Source organism: Tamandua tetradactyla, chromosome 10 (assembly GCF_023851605.1).
Source record: "Tamandua tetradactyla isolate mTamTet1 chromosome 10, mTamTet1.pri, whole genome shotgun sequence".
Taxonomy (NCBI): Eukaryota; Metazoa; Chordata; class Mammalia; order Pilosa; family Myrmecophagidae; genus Tamandua; species Tamandua tetradactyla.
The window spans coordinates 21,052,622-21,071,357 of record NC_135336.1 but is presented as its reverse complement, the minus strand read 5'-3'; the positions used below and the strand labels follow the sequence as shown (position 1 = coordinate 21,071,357).

The following is an 18,736-nucleotide window of genomic DNA, read 5'->3' as shown; positions in this document are numbered from 1 at the left end:
AGCTACATTTAGATTGAAGAGAAAATCAAGGAGGTAATAGATCTACTGTTTAGAAAGATGTTAGCATCAGCTAACATTTATTGAGTACTTATTAGATGCCAGCTCCTGGCTAAGCTCTTTATAAACATAACCTCAATCGATTCCAAAACTGCCCTTTGAAGTAGGCAATCATTATACTCATTTTCAAATGAAGAGTTGAAATCTGAGTTCACTCAACTAGTAATTAATAGAGCCAGCATCTGAATCTGCACATAGCCACCATGTTAGAACAAGCTATTGGTGGTGCCTCAACACAATAATAACAGAACTCGTATCTCTGCCTTCTCCAGCAAGACAATGACTTCAAGCCTAAAATGATAGTGAACTGTATGATTCCAGATATTGTGGGATGACTATGGAGAGGTGTTTCACCCTTAGTTTTGAAGGAATCAGTGGCCTTTGATAAGCAAAAATTGTTCTACTTTAGATGTTGATAAAGTGTTACATGGCCTCTTCCCATGAACTATATACAGTCACTCACTAGAGGCAGCTGAAGAAGCAGAACAGATGGAGAAGATGGGTTACAGGAGAGACGATGGGGCCTGGTAGGATATGCCGAGCTTTTTCGAGTTTACATTTCTAGTCATATCTTTGCTATCTGGCCAAAATAGAGAGGTAATTACAAAAATTAATTCAAAGGAATGGATAAATTTAATCATGTACTCTTTTTTGTTTTAGAATTCTTGGTTGATAGCATCAGATCGACTTTCTATGAGTGTCTACCCTAGGTTTATAAGCCTGAAGTTGCATTTATTGAATGGGCACTGCCGGTTAGGGAAGAGGGGCTGGCCTGCAGTGGGCCTGACTGGTTAGATTTTTTTTATTTTTAACTTTTTTTATTGTATAGTATAACATATATACAAAGTAAAGAAATAAAAAAGCAATAGTTTTCAAAGCATGCTTCAAGAAGTGGTTACAGGACAGAGCCCAGGGTTTGTCATGGGCCACCATACGATCTTCTCATATTTTCCCTTCTAGTTGCTCTAGAATATAGGAGGCTAGAGGGCTTAAATATTTTTTTATCATCATAATCGACTTTTTTTCTGAAAAATAACATATATACAAACAAGCTATAAATTTCAAAGCACAGCGCCACAATTAGTTGTAGAACATATTTCAGACTTTAACATGGGTTACAATTTCACAATGTTAGGTTTTTACTTCTAGCAGCTCTGAAATACTGGAGACTAAAAGAGGTATCAATGTAATGATTCAGCATTCATATTCATTTGTTAAATTCTGTCTTCTCTGTGTAACTCCACCATCACCATTGATCTTTCTGTACCTCTCTTTAGGGGTGTTTGGGCATGGCCATTCTAAATTTTTCATATTGGAAAGGTCTGTCACTAATATGGGGCAGGGAAATGGAGCTATCTGATGTTCTGGAGAGGCTGGGCTAGGTTTCAGGACTTATCTGGACCAGTGACCCATCTGGAGGTTATAGGTTTCTGGAAAGTTACTCTAGTGAATGGAACCCTTGTGGAATCATTGCACTAGGTGCTCTTTAGGATTGGCTGGAATGGTCCTGTTTGGGAGTTGGCAGGTTATGATACGTAGCATGGTCTATCTGAAGCTTTCATAAGAGCAACCTCCAGAGTAGCCTCTCAACTCTATTTGAACTCTCTCTGCCACTGATTCTTCATTAATTACACTTCTTTTCCCCCTTTTTGTTCAGGATGGAATTGTTGATCCCGTGGTGCCCGGTCTGGCTTCATCCCTGGGAGCTGTCTCCCGCATCACCAGGGAGATTTTCACCCCTGGATGTCTTGTCTCACGTAGCGGGGAGGGCAATGATTTCACTTGCAGAATTGGGGTTAAAGAGACTGAGGCCACATCTGAGCAACAACAGAGGTCCTCCAGAAGTAATTCTTAGGCATGCCTATAGGTTGTCTAAGCTTCTCCGCTACCTACATAAGTTTCACAAGAGCCTCACAATCAAGGGCGTGGCCTATTGATTTGGGTGTCCCTAAAGTTTGACACAGTATCAGGGATTCCCTGATGGTAAGGTTTAATAGTTCCGTATTCTTTCTTCCATCCGTCAGGGGACTTTGCTAACTAGTTAAATTTTAACCAAATGAAATGAGAATCTCCCTGATAGTCTAACCAGAAGAATGTTATGTGAGTTGAATCTGGATTTGTTCCTGTTTTCCAGATATATGTTGGTTCTGGAGCCCCCAATCACTAGGTTCAGGGAATGGAGCAGAATTCATCTTATCTGGGGAGAGGCGACTAAGGAACTGTCATGTGTCAGATAGATCTTATCAAACTGAAACCTGGTCACCTCTTTTACATCAACACTTAGAACTTGAAAAGACCTTCCTATTACTTCTCTGGATCACCATTTCTTTTTCCTTCCTGGAAAAGTGTAGACCTGCAGAGGAGCTCACTCTTAACTCTCTTCTACAGATTATTTATAAAAATGTTATACAATTCTAGTGTTGATACCTAGGGACCCTACTTTTTATTTTATAATTTGAAGAAGTGTCAATTTATCCTCTCATTGTGTTTCTGGTCTCCAAGTCAGTTCCCTGAAAAAGTGTTTTCCCTATCTTATCGTTATTCAATTTTAAAAACTTTTTAGTATAGTACCCTGCAAACAATTTCATGAAAATTTGTGTAAATTACATCCATAGATTCCCTTTAATTCACATACATATTTTGTCGTTCAAACCCTCCAATCTATATGCTTTGCTCTTATAGGAGCCATACTGTCTTTCCTCTGATGGGCATGCCCGCCCACGTGCTTACTAGTCCTGTTCTTAATATGTAGTCTCTCAGCTTTTCTAGTATGAAAGTGAGATTTCTCTCTAGACCCTTTCTTATGAATGGAGGCTATGTGGGCAGTCTGCCAGTTCTAGGGCACACATGAGTTTATAATAAGAGGTTACACATTTTGGCCAGCAGGCCCACAATTTCACCCTTGAATTCCTTTAGAACTCCTAGTTGGATGCCATGTGGACCTGGTGATTTATTGATACCTCATTTGTCAGTCAGGTTGCTGTGCACTTATGACAGTTTCAACCCTGACCTCTCTCATGTTCATTCTGGAGGGCATATTGAGAAGGACATCTCCCCAATACCTTCTTCTCTAAAGACTGGGACACCTTTCCCTAAAAAGAATCTATGTAAAGAATTTATTCCGAGTCTCTGCTGTGCTCCTTCATTTCTGAGGGCACTTCTTGTACCAGGAGCATCACCCACTGGTCCCACTGATCCTCTATCTCATGGTCTCCCTTTAGTGGATCAAAATAACCTTTGCGATCAACCTTGGCATCCGTATGTTTTATTTTTGGCCTGATTAATTTCCTGGGTTGTTGTTCCATTTTTACATGCCATTTCTTCCTCTGTGGCCTCTTTGAAATTTCTACCTAGTCACAAAGGATGCTTTCCTCTTTGAGGGTCTGCTATTTTGGGCCCTGGCCTCACCCCATCTATCCTGGGATTCTAATACTGTACAGTATTTTAAAATAGCCTCCAGATTTATGTGAATTTGTGACTTAATAATCTCTTCTTTTCAATATCCCCTCAAATATGTCCCTCTCCAAATTTGACATTTGGGATTTAGGGTATAGCTTGAGGATGGACTTGGAGGCAGGAGCGGGACAGCTGGAGAGGGAAGTCTTCCTGAGAGGCCCTTTGGCGATACAGATGGGAAGCTGAGCATGTAGCTAGGGTCAGGGAAGCCCAGTTCCTGAGACTTGTGCTCTGAGACAGGGTCTGCCTCCAGCATGTCCCACAGTGGCCAGCTTTGTGAATGTACTCCCTCTCCCTACACAGTAGCCTAAGCCCGGGGCCTCCTCCCATCCCCCAAGTCCCCAAGGGCCAGAAAAGTGATTCACTTCAGCCTTGACATGCTTCTTGAGATGAGGCCAGAATCTCAATAGGACAGACTAAGAACTGGCTGAAGTTGCAGCAGAAGAAATTGATTTTGGACAGAAGGGAGAATTTTCAGGGAGCCCAAATGGGAGGCTTAAGAAGAAGGTGGAACCTCTTTGGAGATATTTTAGAATATCTGTCAGTGTGAGCAGTGATGCACATACAGTTGGAATGAGTGCAGTGAGAGAGAGAGGACTTCTGAAGCTTCTAGGCTGAAGCTGCTGGTGATCAGAATCACTCCTCTGCTCTAGCAGCAAGTGCCTGACCAGGGTTGTTAAGCTAATTGTTAAATTAGAGTGGCTGGGGAAGCAAATTGCTTCATGATGGGGTTTCTCTGACTGTGTCCAAGGCTGATGTCATCCGACCTTGCTCCTTCTTGGTGGGGGTGGGGAAGACAGTGGACAGGCCTGACACAGCCTTAATGAACCTGCATCAGCTGCAGCAAGCCCCTGCTCCTTTGAGAAGCCCATATCCTCCACTGGGATAATTCACTGCCAGCTTTCTGGTTCTTTTGCTTACTGTTCCCAATTCCTGAGCCTTATAGTGATGATATTTTGAATCATCTTTTCTAAAGTCTATGAACTCAAGACACCTACCGGGGCATAAGGGCAGATGATGAGTGACTTACTCAGGGAGCAGTGTGGTGGTGGTGGTGGTGGCTAACTGGAGAGTGTGTGCCCCATCTTGGCGGGGGTCAGCAGCTACTCAGCTCCAGCTGATTGACACCATGTTGGAATGTGGGTCCCATATTGCCACATCTTCTAGTGTTTCCAAAGAGGCTTAAAATAGGCATTTTCTTTTTGAAATATCCTGATTTTTAAATGTTAACAACTACTTCAATTTAAAAGACATTGTCTTGATTAAACATAATGCATCTGTGGGATGAATTTGGCCCGTAGGCCTCCAGTTTGCAATTTCTGATTCCCATCCAGATTCCATGTTTTACAGATGAAGAAACTGAGGACAAGAGAAGTTAAGCTTTTGGCCTAAGGTTACAGAGAATTAGTGATCGAGTCACAGTTACTACCTGGGGCCTCTTGTTCCTGCCTGGTTCTCTCACTTCTTGGTGTTGGTTTGGAACCAGGCATTCCCTGTGCCCAGGAGGCAGAGGAGGATAGACCTGGGGAGGACATGATTGTGTGATGCCTCATAATATGTTGTTGCTTCTCTGCTTTTGTGAGTTGCTGGGGTTCAGAAGCAAGCGTAGTTGGTGGGGCAGCAAGGGGAATTCAGCGGGCTTTTGCAGATAGAAACAATGGTTAGGGAGGGGCAGGGATGGAGGACTTTAAGCTGCCCTGTGTTTTGGAACTCCTGAGGAGTTAAAGCCTACCAAACTCCCACCCATGCCTGTGCTCAGGCATACTCTTTTCCACAGGGACTGGCTTTATTGCCCATGGACACTGCACACACATGCTGACATGCAGAGGCACAGATGAACCATACGCACACAACTCCAAATCCCTGTCTGCCCAGTCAGTCAAGTGTGCCCCTTGAGATCATCTTCGACTGTCCCTACTCTTTCTCTGGACTACCTCAGCTCTGATCCCACTCTGCCAATATTACTACCACTTCCCCAGCTCGAAACCTTTATGATACTACATTGGGGCTATTGCAATTTAAGCTTGCCTGCTTCCAATTCATTCTCCCCATTCTTGTCTGATGAATTGCCCAAAACCACAAGCTTTGACCTTGGCATTCTCCTGCTCAAGTCATGCTCCTGCTCAACTATTTGATTAAAGGTATTATTATTCAAGGATTGCCAGGCTCATGATGTTGTCTTGTAACTTTAGTTCTAGTTATCTTGAACTGCTTGGTGATTGTGCCTCTGCCCCTGCTTTCCCACTCTCTAATAGCCCTTCTTTTATAATTACTGTATCTACTTTGTACCCTAGCTATTTGCTTTCTTGTGGGTGGCTGCCTTCCTCAACTGTCTGTTCTTTGAAGGCAGGACCTGAACTTGCTCATCCTGCACCATACCTAGCCCAAGAGATACTTACTAAATGTTTATGGAATGAATGAATTTTAGCCTCAGTGGAACAGCTGCCTGGACTTGGGCTCCACATTAATAAATCAATTGATAATGTGCATCTTTATAATCATATCATGAATGTTTATTGGGCCATACTGTGTTCTGGGAATTCAGTGGTGAAAGCACTTCTAGGCCTTCATGAAACCTGCAGTATATAACAAGAGACTGGCTGGTAAAGAGGCTGTTTAAGTAGGTATGGTAAGGACATTGTTAGAGCAGGTACAGAAAGCTATTGGGGCACAAAGCTGGGACAACTGACATAGTCTGGGCACCCAGGAGGGCTTCCTGGAAAGTCTACCCTGAGATGAGAAAGATGTATAGGACCTGACTCAGATAGATGGTTTATTGTAATGAAAGTATTTTAAATCTCAGTTTAAAAGTCTCGTTTCATTTGTATTCACTCACAAAGAGAACCAGGTTTTCTGAAGTGATCTGTAACCAAGGCAATTGTTAACCATTGTAGGTTGCTAGGAACTGGGACAAGGGTTGTTGATTATATTCAGATTTTGAGCAACATCCAAGTCAACATCTGTGGATGAAGAAGGGAAAGAAGTTTTCTCTATTTTTTAAAGAGCTGGGTGGGAAATTATTCTCTTCTAATTGGGAAAAGATAATCATATACTTTCATGCTGTCAGGGTGGAGATTTAGCTACTTGCCTATTCTGTTTTTATTTGTTATTTGCTTGGGTTTTTTTTGGCTTCAGCTTTGTGGATATAGATACAGGAAAGTTAGAAGCAGGAAATGGCTAGGGTGTTTTTCCTTATGGATCTTCTCTTGAGTCTGAAACAAGATTGTAGTAGCAGGCGTGGTTTGCTGCTGTGGGGGAAGCAGAGGGGATTTTTATATCCCCAGGAGCCTGAGGAATCAGGAACTGTGTACAAGTCAGGAGAATTGACACCAGAGAGAGGAGGCCATAGAAGAAGATAAGGTGTGTCTCTTTGTAGATCCTGTACAAGAGAAAGAGCAAATGGGATAAGAATCATTATTGTGATGGAATAGTGAGAAAGGTTATGAATTAAACCTAGATGTTTCTTTGAAAGGGTCTGCTTTTGGGCTTATGCATGTGTTTTGCACTTTTATTATTATTGTGTTTTATTTTTAAAAAATGTTGAAAAATTGCCAATTTCTTTTTTATGACACCTAACTTTAGAACCCAGAGTCTAAGGCATCTACTGCCACCTGGTGGTACAGTACATCACCTGTGGGATTTAGATTTGATTGGGGAATACATTGATTGAAAATTGATTTTGTAGCTTAAATATAGAATTAGAGCATATTAGAATTGTTAGGGATAGTAAAGATTGCATAGCATTTCTTCTAATGAAATCCACTCTCTTTTTCAAAATCTTTTACTTGAATACTTCCTTTGCTATTTGTGTCAGTCCTGACAATGGAATGACTATTCCATTGTCATTCATTCTTAGTTGTTAGAATGTTTTTTTCTATTTATTTATTCTATTTATTTTTAATAGAAAAAAATCACTTGTACATTTTTGTCCTAGCACTTACCTCTGAACAACTCAAAATAACTTTACCACTTCATCTGCATAACCTTTTAAATATTTGAAGGAACCTGCCTGCATACCCATAAACTACTTGCTTTAGGTTAAACAGTCTGTTTCTTCAAACATTATTCATGCATCATGATTTTCAGAGTCTCCATAGCTACTTCTTTGATTTAGTTATGTTCTACTTTGTCAGAATCCAACCCAGTGCTTGATCAGCTTAATGACCTTGGTACTTGCAGGCTCTCTGGCCATCAAATCGGTAGTGTACTCTCTAAAGTGTGATTTCGCTTTTTGCAGCCTTTTCACAAAGATTACTTTGCTCAGATTTGTGGTAATGAAAAGTTCAAGAATATGTGCACCACCTTATTTTTGAACGTCTCTTCATTTTTTTCTTTTGAAGTTGAAAGAAAGATTTTACTGGAAAAGAAAGCTTAATCAGACAAGTTCAATCTAAGTAAATTCTGTATTGCAGATGTTACAGGTAGGGCCAGAGCTCTCTTTGACTTCATCCCAACTTTGTCTCTCTCAGGAGTTAGATCTCATTATCAGTTATTAGAACCCTTTGCAGAACTTTCTGTGCAGTGCAGAAATAGGTGCATATCAGTAGAAATTTGTAAATTTGTGAGTGTGTATGTCTGAGTGAACATGTCATTCTTTACATAGCATTTTGCTATCTTTTTCATGCAACAATATGTCTTGGAAATCTTCTACTTAGTATCTCTCAGTATTGATATACCATCATTTTCTTAGCAATTTCTCTATTGTTGTTTCTGTGGGGTTTTTTTCCCTATTATAAAGAGTGCTGCCGTGAATGTTTGTGCACAAGCACACCTCCCTGTACACATATCCAAGTGTTTTTCTAAGGGAAACAAAAGACTGGAATTGCTAGGTGAGTGATATGTACCTTTTCATTTTAATGTATAACCCTTAGACATAAAAGTTATTCTTGCTCATTTTGACCTAGGCTTCAAATCTGCTGAGATACTTTTACATATTGCTTTTGTCATCTATTATGCTGTTAACTCCACTATGCCAGCTTTGTGCTGTCTGCCCATATTATAGGCATATCTTCGAACTGTTCATCTAAGGAAATTATTTTCTTTTAAAGTCAAGTACAGTGGTCAAGGGCAGAACTCTGTGGGCAGCACAAGAGACCTAGATCCCATCTAAGCCTCACAGTTTTCTTCCAAAAAACACTCTTTAGGCAGCATGTCTACCTAACCATAGCAGAAGTCCACACCCAGGCTCCTTTGACTTTCTCTTGACCACTCACTCTAGTTGGTCTGTCATGGAGGGAAATAAATCTCAGCTAAGAGGGCAGACACACTGCCCAGAACAGATGTCATTTAAAATGGATCCCAGTAGCATTTTAATGAATAATGTTTTTATGTACCTCCATGTAAGAGTGCATTCAATTCCATAGATATCAGGAAGTTTCAGTTCCCAAATTACCCTTCTTACCTACATTTTTCCAGCCCGTTAGTCTGCCAGGGAGACTGTCTGATAGCTGAGACACAGCTGCCTTAACGACAAGCCCAGTGCTTAGGGTTGTATTTTCCAGTGTTATTTAGGTGACTTTGTACTGCCTCTGACACACCCTTGTGTATTCACACCCACATGCCTACATGAGTGTGTATATGTATTGACATATAGCCATCCGTACATGTTTTCATCTTAAGCAGTAGAGTTTTGTTCTCTTTATTGGTTCCAAGTCACAGGCCTTAGTGGTTAACTCTTCATATCCATGAGAAGGATAGGGGCAGATAATTTCCAACTCACTTTTTTTTTTGGTATGCTGTGTGGTGGGGATCACACTTTATTCCTTTTCCATGTGAGTATCCCATTATTGCAGCAGCATTTGTTGAATTTTTTTTTTTTTTTGAAAGTGCGTGAGCTGGGAATTGAACCTGGGTCTCCCCCATTGGAGGTGAGCATTCTACCACTGAACTAGCCTTGCACTCCCTTTTCTAGTTCACTTTTATCTGCTTTCAGAATCCATGATATGACATGCCACAGATGACCATCAAAATGGTCGCTATTGTGGTAACGAGGCCCTGGGTGATGGAGGCAGTGTGGCCTTCTGCATCCTCTTCCAGACAGGTGTCCAGTTGCAGTGCTGCAGCAACATAGGGTGCAGTGCCCTGGATTCCCCCTGCTCTCTGCTCTGGGTTTTGGGAGCCTCACTGACCTTCTGGAGTTGGCCAGGCTTGGACTTTTCATTGAAGGAAAGATCCTGTACTCCTTCATTTCTAGAGCATCCAGGATGGAAAACATAACCTCAAGTATCTATGATGTAATCTCCAAGGGAAAAGTTTCTTCAGCTTTTTCTTACTATAAGTAGAAATTCTGTTTCCTTTTTTTCCTTTAGTGAGCCTGAGCTATCAAAAGCTTCTGGCAAAGTTACAGCCAAGTACATGTCTTCAAAATCACACAGCCGGCTTTATTTGGGGGGCGGGATGGTGGTGCTGATTCTGCTTCAGAAAAGTAGAAGAAACAACCAACTCTTTTAACCCCTGATGTTTCTTTATTTCTTTTTTCCTCAGGTAATAGACAAAACAAAGTTAAAACACATAGAAATGTCAATGGAAAAGTGATATAAAATGAGTGACTTGTTCCCTGTTTACATTCTTCAAAATTCCTAGCCCCAGCACTATGCTAGGCACTTGGCAGGCAGAAAAGGGATAGAATATAAAGATGAACAAATGTTGATCTCTGTCCACAGGAGTTTACTATCTAATGAAGGCAGTTTTGCTGTCTGATACCATGACCTGACCAGGGTTTCTCTTGAAAGAGTTAGATTGATCCTTGGGTAAATAAAACACCTTTATGAAGAAGAGTTCATCTTCTGTTTTCTATGAAAAGGTGTACTTATTTTTCACATGCAGGTTGATAAACAGAATCTTGGGTTCAAGGTTTCTATCAGTTGCTTGGTTCAAATTAAACAGACCCACCCTCAGCAAGTCTGCATTCCCCTCTGAGAGCCATCCCTTCCTCCTGGTGCCTCTTGACCTCCTTTCTTGGCCAGGGCCACCTCCACCCCTTCCTTTTTCTTGAGTTACTGCTGACAGGCAGAAACTCTATTCCTGTGAGCCTCTCTGTTCCATTCCTTTGTGTACTTTCAGGCATAGCCAGCGTATGACAAATGCTTGTTGAATGAGTGAAGCTTCCATTCATCTATTCCTCATTCATTCATTCATTCATTTGTTCTCTCTTGCAACACATATTTTTAGAGTCCCTTCTCTACGCCAGGCATTGGGAATACAGCATTGAACAGCATGTAGTGGGGGACACAGCTATATAGTCAACTGGAATATAATATGGCATTGAGGAAGTATAGGATGTGATGGGTGCATATGTAGAGACACACAGCCAACCTAGGAATCAGGGAGGGCTTCCTGGGGAAAGAAATATCTATACCAGAAGCTGAAGAATTAGCACAGATAGGTAGATAAAGGCAGGGTAGGAAGCAATGTTCCAAAGCATGGGAAGAGCATATGTACGGGGTCCAGAAGAAATAGAAAGCTTAGCATGAAGAGTGAAGGATGAACTCATAATCATAAATACATATGTAGTGCTTACTTTGTGACTGGTACTGTTCTAAGCCTTTCACATTTATTTTCTTTGTTTTAACACTATTGTTATGATCTTTGTTTTCCAGATAAGGAAACAGAGGTCCAAAGAGGTTAAGTAATTTGATCAATCTTACACATCTAGTAAGTGATAGAATTGGGATATGAAGGCATTTAGCTCCAGAGCCTTGATGGTGATAAAATATTTAAGTGGGGGTGGAGGAGGGGAGGTGGTGGTGGTGGGATACTAATTTCAGGTGAAATCCTGGCAAACTGTTGGATGTGGGTGGGCCCTGATGCTATCAGTTAGTTTGGAAAACATCTAGTTAAGACTGACAGAGCTGCTAGGAGAACCTAACTTGTAAGTCTGCCTTAGTCACACAGATGAAGAGACTGTTCCTTGCCTTAGTGGATGCCTTTAGTGTGTTTTGTTCTCTGTGATGACTAGGAGGATGTCCCCAACCCTCACAATGAGAATGGACTCGGGACAACAAAGAACAGTTCAAATGTGGATGACCAAACAGCGTTCTCTATGGTGCACTGCCACCCCTAACCAGGGAGGAGAAGGGGAAATTGTTTACAGACTTCTACCCAGAGACTGTAAAACCTCTCATGCTGCTGGGCCACTTATGTGATTGTTGGGGCTGCAGGTGGTGAGGGGTGGGTGAGGAAGAAAGTTTTGGTTGATTGCCAACTTGGCTGCTAGAGAATAGGCCTGAGAAAGGGGTGAAGATATTGGTTCTACTTCTCTCATCCCAATTTGGAAATGGGTTGTCCAACTCCAAGTTTTCAGTGCCGTTACAGGTGATGTGCAGTTTCTCTGTGTGGTTGGTCTGGTGGCTGGGCCTTGGCTCCTGCCTTTTGAATTTCTTTCCCACCTCCTAAGGCTTCACCATAACCACTTTCTTCCAACCCATGGGGTTGTCAGATCCAGCAAGGGGGCAGGGTGGTATCTTTGACAGCCTCCTCATTGCACACAAGTTGCATATCAGTGTTTGGAAAAGTTAATGCTTTCAAGATGAGCTCCACACAGTCTTAGCTCGTCTGTCTCTCTTTCTCTCACAGCTGAAAGAAAAGAAGCATTCTTAGACAATTACTCCCCAAGGGAGCCCGAGGACTGGCTTTGTTTATTGAGTGTTTTTAGTTACAACACGTGAAGTTCTGGGATTTTTTTCTGTTTTTTGGTTGGGGGAATAGGGAAGATGAGTGAATTCCCAATTAACAGGTTACTTGGATGTTTCAAAACTGTGAAAGGTGTGTTCTTATGTGGGTGCACTTGCTGAATCCTTGGGATATGGAACTCAGTAAAATGTGACAGATGGAATCCAGGCTCAGGGCTTACTTCAGCCCTGCATTGTACCCAGATGTTCAGAGTCCTCCATCTGCAACTGTTTGGCGCCATATCTCCACCTGTTAAGGGCCTCTTCTCTTTCCTCAGTGTTTCTACGCTGTCTTTTGATAGACAAACCACTTAATGACACAGTCACAGTGAGCTTTCACCTTTTTTTTTTTTAACCCTCATTCCTCTCTTTCTGTCTTCAGTTCCTCTGAACTGAATTATAACAGTCATTCTAAGTAGAGATGGAAGATTTTAAATCCTAAGTGTTAGTGAGTCAGCCCATTTTACAAGGGCAGGGATGACAGACTTGAAAGCATGTGCAGCAAGGCTAGTCTCCCTTTGCCTTTGGCAGATATCACTAATTGACCATGCTACTCTTTCCCCAAGCATCCTGCTTGTGGCCTCAGGATCTTCAACACCAAGCTCTGGACAGTCACTGCCCCTTAGAATTGGAATTTGAGTGGAAGTGTAGTTTCAAGTGGGAATGTTGAAACTACTGAATGTGGATCATCACTGGCCAAAGTCCAGTAAGGTGTCTAAGTGGCGATAAATGAATGGGGTGAGAAGTATTGAGGTTCTTACTGAATTCTCTTTGATTTCAAAAGAGACTATTCAGACTTGTGATAAGTAAGGGTTGTGGAGCAAAGTGAAGGATTAATAGTATTTTCTTATGACCTAGAGATGGAACTTCATTTGCAGCTACTTGGGCAGGTGGATAAGTCTGTAGAGTTGGTAATTATGACCTGTGGGTTCTCTGGGGACCATCTCACATTCCGGATTCTGTGAGTGGGGAGGTGGAGAAGAAATTTCTATCCTGCCCCAAGGGACAACCCCATTTTCCAAAAGAGATCTGACCTTCTACTTCAGTTTGACTAGATACCTAAATGCTTTGAAAATTACCTGAGTAATAAATGCTGAGGATAAAAACTATAAATATAAATAAACATTTATAAAATACAGTTCTCTAACCACCTCCCCCATTCCTCAGAGATAACTACTGTTAACAGTTTTAACCCCTTTTCTATGCACATTCAAAAACACACTCATAGTATATGTACACCTATCTATCTGTCTGTATCTATTTTCACACAAAAATGGGGTCAGAGTATTTCAAATTATTTTGCAAGTCTGCTGCACAACAATTTATCATGCACATCTTTTCATGTCACTGTATGTAAAACTGCTTGTCCATTTTAATGGCTTCAAAGAATAACATAGTCTGTATCATCATTTATCTTACTCATCCTTTATTGTTGGACATTTAAATAACTTCCAGGGTTTTGTGTTTTTTTTTTTTTACTATCGCAGAAAATACTACAATATATATGTAAGTGTAGATATTTCTGTGAGAGTCTTAGAAATAGACTTTCTGAGTTGAATGATGTGCACTTTAAAAATGTTGATGAGCACTGCCAAATTGATTTCTATAAGTGTTATAGCACTTTACTCACATGTATATATATATTTACCATTCTGTTAGGTAAAAAGTGACGTGGTGTTATTGCTCTAATTCGCATTTCCCTGATCACTAGTAAAGGTCAGCAGCATCTTTTTATTTTTACCATTCATCTGTATTTCTTCTTTTGTGAATTGCCTGTTCATATTCTTGACCCATTTTTATATTAGTTTAACTTTTTCTAATTGGTTATTAGATGCTCTCTATAATTAGGGGTAGTTACCCTTTTATGATGTATTACAAATACAGTATTATTTTATAAAATTTTATATTATTATATAAAAAATGTATTACAAATACAAATTTATAACACATAAAATGATGTGTTACAAATATGGCAACTATTTGTCTGCTGCTTTTATCTTTTAACATTGTTCATATTTTTGAAATGTTGTCAATTCTTTTATTTTCTTGCTATGAGGACTTTTAAAGAAACCCCACAAACATAATGCATTCACTTTGTTAAAAAATTAATACCGTGTTAAAAAGTCTTTATCTGACCCCTATGCCTACCTACCCACCCACTCCTTTCCATGGGTAACCATCAGTACTAGTTTCTTGTGAATCCTTCCAATGGTTCTTTTTGTAAATATAAGTAAATCTGAAACCATCCTTTCTTATCAAGAGCAAGTATACTAAATATACTGTACTATACCTTGTATTTTTAAGCCAACAATATATTCTGAAGACCTTTTCATATCAGTTCACAGAATACTTCATCATTCTTTTTTAAAATAACTGCATAATATTCCAGTGCATAGGTATACTGTACTTCATTGTTCTTCAGACTTTTTTTGCTTATGGATGTCCTAGAAGAATATCAAAAAGCTATATAGCCCCTCACACATTTAGCTAGACATTTGACATTTTTTTTGCCATAAATTTAAATAGCTGCAAGAATATATTTTCTACCATGCTGTATATTGTACATAGGCTTTAAATATATTTTCTTCAAAATCTTGGAGCCGCAGATTTATATGAATCGGCAAAGACCACTCTCATTGTCAAAGCCAGGAGCCTAATCAGATATATTTACTTCCTGCCAGAGAAAATCTGACTTCTTTTTAAAATTCAAGCAAGCGTTTTAATTAGATATCCTGTGTGACAACCTGGGTCTTTATAATTCTAATTCTAAGCTAGGTAGATATCTTAGATAAATAGATATGGCTTGAGACTGGCTACATGTTGGTCTTCTAGATGAAGTAAGGTAGAAATCTTTTCAGTACTTCCTTGATCCTTTCATCTAGTTCTGTGATTTTAATTAGCGCCTTCTATGCACTAATACCTGTTTTGATTATCTATTACACTGTACCAAATCACCCCAAACTTTAGTGGATTAGACCAAAAATGACTTACCATTTTTCACTATTATTAAGGGTTTTCCAGGCAGTTTTTCTGCTTTATGTGATGTTGGGTGGGGTGCTGGGATGGCTGCAGGCTTCCAAATGGCCTCAACTCCCAATGGCAGTCGATGCTGCTGGGGACTTGGACTAGTTGGAGGTCTGGGCCGTACTCGCTTCTCCTGTATATGGCCTTTCCCTGTAGCTTGGTTTTCTCACTGCATAGCAGTTGAGGTGCAAGAACAGTTTAATTTAGTCTTTACTCCATCATTTTAAAGTAACTTTTAAAAAGTTATGTGATAGAGCTCAAGGGTCAAAATTCAAAAGGTGTAAAAGGATATACAGTGAAAAATACCTCTTGCAGCGCTATCTTCCAGCGACCTATTTTGCTTAGGTGATGTGTGTATCTTTCCAGAAATTAAAAAAAATGCACTATAAGCCCCTATGCTAAGTCTGGTGTCTTGCTTAGTAAAACCTTCCTACCTTAACACTATAAAACATTTTTTTCTTTTTGTTTTATTGTGTCTAATATTTTGTGTCTAATCTGAGGCCAGGATTGATGTATTTTTAGGGAAACCAAATCACTGGGGTTCACTATATGGAAACTTCTTCAGGGTATGCCACAGTTTCCTAAGCCATCAGTGCTGAGGGTTTTGCTTGTGGTTCACATGGACATCACCAAAGGATTTTTCATAATTGAGTCTCTCTTTCAACTTTCCAGCTACCACCACGGTAAAGCGAGGAAGTCAAATGAGTTGGGGCAATTGGGCAATTTTTTTTTTTTTCCATTTTGAGGGAGGGGATCACTGGAAAAGTAAGATCTAGGAATCTGCCCTGTCCTGAAAGGGTAGGTAGAGAAGTTTGGAGGACTTGGAGTGATTTGTCTCTAACTTGGGACTTCTTAAGTCCACTGTGCTTAAAGCTTTTTTTTTTTTTTTGGCATGGGCAGGCTCCTGGAATTGAACCCGGGTCTTGCCTGCTGAGCCACCATTGCATCGCCCTCTGCTTAAAGCTTTTAAGCAAAGTTGAAACTGCTTTTTTTTTTTTTAACTGGTTTGTTTTTCCATTTAAGTCCCATGAATGGAGAATTTCAACTTGACCCGAACTTTTTTCCTATTATAGGTGAGTCACTAACTTTTTTAGGCCCCTGCTATACATTAGATACATTGCTTAACATTTTATAATGTTAAATGTTATTTCATTTATTCTTTATTTAGATTATTCAAGATTTTTGATAAGATCTATCTTACCTTCATATAAAAGATAAAAAAATTTGAGTTTCAGGGAAGTTAAATCATTTGCCAAAAATTATTTGGCTAGAAGATTTGGAATTTGAATCCATTTGGTCCAATTCCAGAGCTCTGGCCCTTTCCTAGCACCTGGAAGATGTTCAAATTAACATAACAGCATAAACAAGATTATAAAGAGATTATGTATAGAATTTATGGGAATCAACTATTTTTTAAAACAATAGGCAGAATTCATTTTTCAAAAATAAGGTGATTATGGTGGATTGAAGTGCACCTAGTTCGGACACTTTCTTGGACTTGGTACACATTCTGGTGGATGGGACCCATTTTCAATAAGATTTCTTCAAGATGTTACTTCTGTTAAGGTATGGCCCCACTAAACAGGTTGGGTTTTAATCTGGATTCCTGGAGATCTATAAGCAGGGTAAAAGTCAAGCAGAGAGAGAAGCCACAGGGAGCAGCCAGAAACTGGAAGACAGTAGAACCGGAAGAGAAAGGAGAAGATACACCATATGCATTGTCATGTGACAAAAAAGCCAAGGCAGCCCAAAGATGGCTGGCTAACCTTGGGAGGAAGCAAGCTTTTAGGCTCTGAAGCCCTGAGCCAATAATTCCTTTTGTGAGGCTAACCCATTGTATGGTATTTGTTCTAGTAGCTTAGAAATCAAAGCAGTGATCCTTTTAACCCATTATTTTCTTTTTGCAAATAAGAGCAAAGGAAGAGAGATTTCAAATGGACCTGTGTACAGCAAATCCTATTATGCAGTCCGATGGTAAAGGAGTCAGGGCATTCAGGTTAGTCAAATATTTTAATTAATAGTGGGTTACCCTGTAGAACATATACAGATGATAAGTTTTCAAAAAAAACATAATGTAGAAAAAAACTTTAGTCCTTAACTCACTTTATCATTATCAACCCCAGTCATCACGGTATGGTGCCTGATTTTACTGAGCAGTTGTGTTAAGGGGGACTCTTTAAAGTTCTTAGATGATATGAAGAAGAGAAGGGTGGAGATAAAAAGAGAAGAGAGAGAATGTGCCCAAGGAGGGTTCCGCATGGGCTGGGTTGAGGTATGAAGTTTCAGATGTAGCCATTGACAACTTAAATTTCCCTAGATTTTTGAAGGTGAGTTCTGAGGATTGAGAGATGTGAGGAATATTTAAAAGAAACATATGCAAACCTCAGGGGTGGGGGTGAGGGCCATAAACAGGCCCCCTGGCTTGAAATAGCTTTAGGTCATGGAGTCATCTATCTCTTTTGAGAGGTGAGGAAAATGAGTTTGCCCTGAATGGAAATGAGATGGGGGAGCCACTGATATGAGTTGAAAGAGAAATACAGGAGACAGAAATGAACTCTCGGGATTACCTGGACCTCTTAGGTCAGGTTCTGAGGTAGTTTTTAGCCTTTTTTTTTTTTTTCCTTCAAGAAGAGCTACTTTATAATTTAGGAGCTGTGGGAAGGGAGCCAACCTGGTGTTGTGTTCTGAGTAGAAAAGGAAGGGATTAGGGATGGGGGGAGAATCCCCAGCCTCTGCAAATTGCCTTCCTCAGGCCGGCAGGACAGACAAATGCCTATGAAGGCTTTGGGAAGAGACGAGTACAATAGATACTCCTCCTGGCCTCCAAATATTCATCCTCATAACTGCTTGCCTTTGACCTAAGGAGTTATCTTTTGATAAAAGCTGAATATTCCCCGAGGGTCTTAATATAAAGCTTTTGTCATTGATACCTTAGAGGAAGTGAAGCTACACTTTAAGAGGGAATGAGGCACAGAATGGGTGAGCTTTGGTAAGGCAGAGCAAGGGGGAAGAATCTGACTCTTAGGCATGGGCTAGGAATGAGGGGTAGAGTGTTGTGGTTTGAATTCAAGGCAACATGGGGGTTCTTCTGACCGGTGAGGGAATTATACATCCTCAGAGGAGAGGGGTAAGGGAGGTACTAAGTGAAGAACAATTGCTCCAATTTCACAATATGGATTGGAGCCCAGCCCAGTTGAGTAAAGTCTGCCACAGGCTGGGGATGTCCCTTGGCCTCAGGGAGCGTTCAAGATCTCAGTGGAGGTCAGAGGTGAGCAAGGATGAAAGTGACACAAAAACCAGAGCAAGTGAGGCTCATTAGCTTCTGCCTTTCCTTCCTGCTGTCTGGCCTGATATTGAGGTGACATTTAAAGCATTGTACAGATGTGCGGTGGGACTGCAGCAGAATGAGCACTTCTGGAATGAGGCTGATTTGTCAGCCTCCTGGCTGTCGGTTTCTCAACCTCTTCCCATAGGACCCTGCATGTGGGGTGCTTCACTGAGCCTTGAGAGGAGGAGGGATGTCTCTTTAC

The 18,736-nt window shown here is 40.5% G+C and overlaps 1 protein-coding gene across 8 annotated transcripts in view; it reads left to right on the top strand.

Annotated features, from left to right (window-relative positions):
• KALRN (kalirin RhoGEF kinase) overlaps positions 1-18,736 on the top strand; it is a 758,640-nt gene that overhangs the window by 40,898 nt on the left and 699,006 nt on the right. The window lies entirely within an intron of this gene.